The sequence below is a fragment of the Orycteropus afer genome, unplaced genomic scaffold, assembly GCF_000298275.1.
Source record: "Orycteropus afer afer isolate SDZICR_OR568_19922 unplaced genomic scaffold, OryAfe1.0 scaffold00010, whole genome shotgun sequence".
NCBI classification, from domain to species: domain Eukaryota; kingdom Metazoa; phylum Chordata; class Mammalia; order Tubulidentata; family Orycteropodidae; genus Orycteropus; species Orycteropus afer.
This window is the reverse complement of record NW_006921597.1, coordinates 23,587,969-23,595,429: the sequence shown is the minus strand read 5'-3', so window position 1 is coordinate 23,595,429 and position 7,461 is coordinate 23,587,969.

Here is a 7,461-nt window from a genome sequence, read left to right as displayed (position 1 = left end):
TTTTTGACAACAATCAATTTTCCCAGATTCCTACTTTCTATGTTCTGATTATTAATGGATGTTTGCAGCTGTTTCTTCTCATTTTGACTCATGCCACATCAGCAAATGGAGGTCACAAAAGCTTTATTCCAAATACATCATTAAGCTTCACTCGACTTTGAGGAGTTACCTCTTCCACGGTCATATTTTGGGTGCCTTCTGACCTAAGAGGTTCATCTTCCAGTACTATATTGGACAAAGTTTTAGGACTATTTATAATTTTTTCCAGTAATATATCAGATAGTGTTTTACTGCTACTCATAAAGTTTTCACTGGCCAATTCTTTGAAAATTGGAAGGCCTCTTCCTTCTTCCAATTCTGTCTTCTTCTGGAAACTCCTCTGAAACCTATCCTCTATGGGTGATCCTGCTGGTATTTGAAATACGAGTGGCATAACCTCCAGCCTTACAGGAACACACAAGCCACCACAATATGATAAACTGACAGACAAGTGATAATTAACTAGAAATATTTAAATATTTTTGTATGGTAGAATAGTAGATGCCAAATATAATTTTTAGAGTTAAATCTCACTTTAAATGATAGATTAGTCTATCATGGACTAAATTTTGACTTTTGCATTAGATTAAACATAGGGTGATTACCATACTAGTTACTCTTGAGTCAATTGCAACTCACAGCAACCTCATGTGTGTCAGAGTGGAAATGTGCTCCCATGAGTTCCTGAATGGCTTATTATTATTATTATTATTATTATTTTGGGGGGAAGTAGATCACCAGGCATTTCTTCCTAGGGGCCTCTGAGTGGTCATGAACCTCCAACTTTTCAGTTAACAGCTGAGCACAGTAACCCCTAGCATCACACAGAAAACTCCATAGCATAATTAGGACCTATGCAAAACAATGATAGCAATAGAAAAAGGAAGAAGAGGGCAGCTATGAGAAACATTTTATTTCAAAGGCACTTGATAATGTCTGGAGATATTGTTTGATGCTGAAGAGGAAAATAAAAATGTCATTACTTAAAGGGTGTATGCCAAAGACAGTGCTCAAATATTAATTCATTTATTTTTTAAGCAGTATTCTTTTAACAAGTATTTATTGATGGTAAACTATTTGTCATGCACTGTGCAAGGTCTAAGGGTGAAAACAGAGTCTACATTCTTTAGAGGAAGAGAAATAGCAATCAAATAACCAATATATAATTATATATATTATGTATTTTTACAATGCATATTCTACTTGTATATGTACATGTTTATATATGTATATTTGCATGAATATAAGCTGGAATATACATATACACCCACACACTGCAGCAGATTTATATTAGTCACATAGCCAATACTTCACTTATAACATATATACAGTTATGAACTCTTGATAGGGAAATAGAGGAAACTATGAGTGCATATAGCAAAAGGAATTGGATTGGCTGGACTAGTTCAAAAAAGTTTCTCTGAGGAAGTATGTGATGAAATGAGTTCCTTTATGTGGACTGTCATCTTGGTTCTTCGGAAAAATAGCCCATGAGATTTTTCTCCTAAACCCTAAGGAATTACCTTGCTCTAGTTTTCTACTCCAAAGTGTTTGCTACTTTGGTCCAAGTTAATTGACATTTCCTGTTTAAACTATAAACAAGAATGATTTGATACTTTCTGCCTGGTGTTAGGCTGCAGTCTGATCTATGATTGGTACACACCTTGCAAGGATTGGTCAACAGACTATATGAATGAGGTGAGTTTCAGACTACTATGTAAATGAAGTGTCTGTTGTCTATGAAGAAGGCACTGGCAGTTCGTGATCCTGGTGGGAATACCATATCTTGAAATTGACAAAGAATTTGTGTATTTAAGAAGCCAGCCCCATGTGGGTTTTTCAGATAGAAAGAAACAGAAAGAAAAGCAGCTGTAAGAAGTAGAAGGAAGAAAGAACAAAGAAGGGAGAAGAAACTGAAAAGAGAGAGAATGCAAAGAACCTCTTAACAGAGTTGTAAAACAGGTCAAGGGCTGTAATACTGAAAATGAACACAGGCCTGGAAGGGGCTCAGCGGCAGAGCTGGCAGCAACTGGTAGCAGGGCAAAGAGGAGACTGTTCTGTGGGGCCTGCAAGCAGGCCTACACAGTTGAGAGGAGCTGAGAGATCTGTCCTGATCTGAAGAAAGGAGACTGCTTACGTACTTCCTGATCCTGATCCTGAGTTGTACCCTGTTCCTTAATAAACCACTTAACTGTAATCACGGTCTGTGAATTTGGTATAGCTATTATAAGAGAATATGAAACCTGGAGGAGAAGTCAAAAGTGTTGTGGGTGGGACAGCTGGTGTCAGAATTGTAAAGAGTTTGAAGAATGTATTATGCCTCACTTCCACTCCTTACTTTGGGTTTATCCTGGTCTTTATCCCCACTGAATTTTGAGGTTCTGATACTATTACTACTACTATCACCATGTTGCAAAGTGGAACTAACTATGTAAATGATAGAAATTCTATTACAACAGAAAAGGAGTAGCATAGGATCAAGTTGGGAGAAGAAATCATGAGTTTGTTCCTGGACAAGTTAAAGATGATGTCTATTTGAGACATTTAGCTGGAAACATTGAGTAGGAAGATAACAATATTGGTTTGATGCTTAGAGGAATAGATGAAGATAAATATCTAAATGTGGAAATCTAATAGATGAGCCTTAGATATGGAAAAAAGTGGTTAGGAAGGAAATTTAGAGTAAAAATTATATGGCTTATTTCAAACAATGAAAATTTCAATATATAAAAATCAAATACAAAATGATGTATTGTTAAAGACACCAAGAAATTGAGTCTTAGATAGAAAAAAATGAGATATATGTACTGTAAGAGAAGTTAATAAAGAGATAATTTCTGCATAGTAGTAATTAACAATATTGACTCTTACTTATAGGACAAACAGGTTGAATCTCCAAAAAACACCTTGTGTTAGATTTATCTCCACTCATTTGTCAGTATGTTGTACTGTGGTGGCTTGTGTGTTGCTGTGATGCTAGAAATTTTGCCACTGGAATTTCAAATGTCAGCAGGGTTATCTGTTGTAGACAGGTGTCATTGGAGCTTCCAGACTAAGACAGACTAGGAAGGAGGGCATGGCAATCTACTTCTAAAAATAATTGGCCAGTGAACACCTATGCATAGCAGTGGAATATTATCTGGAATAGTGCCAGAGGATGAATCCCTCAGGTTGAAAGTCACTCAAAAGATGACTGAGGAAGAGTAGTCTCTGTAAAGTAGAATTGACCTTAATGACAGGGATGGAGCAAAGCTTTCAGGATCTTCATTTGCTGATAGGTCACTATGCAAAATGAGAAGAAACAGCTATAGCCATTCATTAATAACTGGAATGTGGAATGTATAAAATATGAATCTAGGAAAACTGAAAGCTGTCAAAAATGAAACATAACACATAAGCAGAAATGGACTGGTATTAGCCATTTTCAATTAGCCAAACCTATGGTCAACTATGCCTAGAATGGCAAATTGAAGAGGAATGTCATCACATTCATCATCAAAAAGAATATTTTGAGAACTATCCTGAAGTACAATTCTGTAAGTGATAGGATAATATCAATATAACTACAAAGACCAGTTAATATGATGGATATTCAAATTTACATACCAAGGATGAAGAAATTGAAGGTTTTTTCTCCCCTTTTTTTTTTTTTTTTTTTTTAAATCAACTACTACATACTGAAGGAGGGAACATGGGACAATCTGTTCCATAGTTATACCACCTCAGAAACCCAAGGAGGGATCGCTATGAGTTGGATCCAACTCAAGCTCAGTGAGTTTTTTTTTGGTTTTCTACATACTGAAGTTCATCAACCTTGTAATCAAGATGCATTGGTAATTATTAATGGCTGGAATGTGAACGTTGAAAAGAAAGAAGGATCAGTAGTTGGAAAATATGGCCTTGGTGATGGAAATGACACTAGAGATCACAAAACAGAATTTTGCAAAATCAACTATTATTCATTGCAAATACCTTTTTTCAATAACATAAACAGTAACTACGCACACAGATCTCAGCAGATGGAAAGCACAGGAATAAAATCTACTACAACTGTGGAAAGAGAATATGGAGAGGCTCGATATCATCACTCAGAACAAGGTTAAGGGGCAACTATGAAACAGACCACCAATTTCTCATATGCAAGTTTATATAGAAATTGAAGAACATTAAAACAAGTCCACAACAATCAAAGTATGACTATGAGTATATCCCACCTGAATTTAGAGAGCATCTCAACAATAGTTTGACAAATTGAACACTTATGACTGAAGTCCAGATGAGTTGTGGGATGACATCAAGAATATCACATATGAACAAAGCAAAAGGTCATTGAAAGACAGGAAAAGAAAGAAAAGACCAAAATGGATGTCAGAAGACACTCTGCAACTTACTCTTGAACATGGAGTAGCTAAAGGGAATGGAAAAAATGATGAAGTAAAAGAGCTCAATAGATTTCAAAAGACAGTTAGAGAAAAGAAAATGAATTACTATAATAGAATGGGCACAGTCTTTGAGTTAAGAAATCAAAAGAGAAGGACATGCTCAGAGTTTCTAAAACTGAAAGGACTGAAGAAAAACTTCAAGCCTTATATTGTACTACTGAAGGATTCTACAGGAAAATTATTGAAAGACACAGGAAACATCAAAAGAAGATAGAGAAATACACAGAATCACTGTAACAAAAATAATTGGTTGATTTTCAAAGATTTCAGAAGGCAGCATATGATCAAAAAAATCAATGGTATTGAAGGAAGAAATCCAAGTTGCACTGAAGGCATTCACAAAAACAAGGTTCTAGGAATTGCCAGAATAAATATTGAGATATTTCAATGATGGATGCAATGTTAAAAGTGCTCACTTATTTGTGCCAAGAAATTGGAAGAAAGCTAGCTACCCGGTCAATTGACTAGAAGAAATTCATATTTGTGCCCATCCCAAACAAAGATGATCCAACAGAATGTGGACATTATCCAACAATATTGTTAATATCACATGCAAGTAAAATTCCACTGTAGATAATTTAAAAATGTTTGAAGCAGTACTTCAACAGGGAACTAGCAGAAATTCAAACTAAAGTCAGAAGAGGACATGGAATGAAGGATATCGCTGCTGATATCAGATGAATCTTGGCTGAGTGCAGTAAATAAAAGATATTTGTCTTTTATTAACTTTGCAAAAGCATTATATTGTGTGAATCATAACAAATTATAGATAACATTGCAAAGAATAGGAATTCTAGAACACATATTTGTGCTCATGTAGAACCTATACATAGAACAATGGTAGTTATTCTAATAGAATAAGTGGATACTGTGTGGTTTAAATTCAGGAAATGTGTGCATCAGGGTTGTATCCCTTAATCATATATATTAATATATATATATTCAATATGTATACTGAACAAACAATCTGAGAAGCTGTACTGTATGAAGAATAACATGGCATCTGGATTAGAGAAAGACTCATTAACAATCTGTGATGTGTAGATGACACAACCTTGCTTGCTGAAAGTGAGAGAACTTGAAGTATTTACTGATGGAAATCAAAGACTATAGCATTCAGTATGCATTATATCTCAATACAAAGAAAACAAAAGTCCTTACAACTGGACCAATAAACAATATTATGATAAACATAGAAAAAGCTGAAATTGTCAAGGATTTCATTTTACTTGGATCCACAATCAAATCCCATGAAAGCAGAAGTTAAGAAATAAAATGTCATATTGCACTGGAAAAAATTGCTGCAAAAGATCTCTTTAAATTGTTAAAAATAAGAGATATTACTTTGAGGACTAAAGTGCTCCTAACCTAAGCCATGCTTTTTTTTTTTTTTTTTTCCCCTCCAACCATCTCACATGTATACAAAAGCTGGACAATGAATAAGGAAAACCACAAAGAATTGATGCACTTGAATTATGGTGTTGGTGAAGAAAATTGAATATGTCATAGACTTCCAGAAGAATGAACAAATATATCTTGGAAGAATTACAGCCAGATTGTTCTCTAGAAGCCAGATGGTGAGACTTCATATCATGTACTTTGGACATATTATCAAAGGGACCAGTCCTTGAAGAAGAACATCATTCTTGATAAAGAAACTCAGTGAAAAAGAATACCCTCAAAAAGTTGGATTAACAGAGTGGCTGCGATAAGGTACTCAAACATAGCAATGGTTTTGAGAATGGCATAGGAGTGGACAGGGTTTCCTTCTGTATATAGGGTTACTATGTGTCAGAACCCACTTGATGGCATCTAACAACAACAACAACATTAGATTTAATTGCATGAAAGGCATTGGTGGCCTTGATAACGGTAGTTTTAGAAGAGGAAAAGAAATAAAAGCCAAATTATTGTGGGATAAGAATTGAGTGGGAGGTGAAGATAGAGAATGTTAATATAGACATCTCCATTTGAAATACTTGGCAGTAAACAGACTTTATAAAAACAACTTTTTGAAAGAGAAATAAGAAAGAAAATTAATAAACCTAACCAAATTTAAAAAGAAGAAAATCAGTAGGACTTAGTATAAGTAAAGTCAACAGCAACTAAGAAAATTTGATACCAAAATGAACACAGCCCAGAAAAAAATATACAGAACAAAGATTATCAACTACAAAATAATAATAATAAAAAACAGAAAAGAAGGATAGCAATAAATTCATACCTGTAAATATTACAATGAATGTAAATTGTTTAAATGCATCAATCAAGAGAAAGAGATTGGCAGAATGGATAAGAAAACAAGACTTATCAATTTGCTGTCTATAAGATAAACTACAAATGAAAGGCAGAAAAAAATACATATTTGTTTGATATATATACATATATCAAAAAAACAGCAGCATAAAAAGAGCAGGAGTGGCAATATTAATTTCTGATAATAACAGACTTCCAGGCAAAAACCAGAGTAAGATAGAAAAGACATTATACAATGCTTAAAGGGTTAATGCAGCAAGAATTCCTGACTATAATAAATATCTATGCACCCAATGAAAGAGCTCCAAAGTACATAAAATAAACATTAATTGAATTGAAAATAGAAACAGACGACTCTACAATAGTAGGAAAAGGTAACATATCACTTTCAAAGGGCAGACAAGTAGAGAGAAACCCAACAAAAATGCAGAAGATCTAAACAACAGAATCAAACAACTTGAGCTCATAGATATATACATAACACTCCACCCAACAAAAAACACAATATACATTCTTCTCCACTGCACATGGACCATTCTCTATAATAGACCATATGTTAGGCCACAAAATAAGCTTGCATAAATTTTAAAACATCAAAATAATACAAATCATCCTATCATGACAACATTATAAAATTAAAAATCAATAATAGGAAGATCAGGGGAAAAAATCCAATACATGGAAACTGAAATACACCCTGTTTAAAAACTATTGGGTAGTAGAA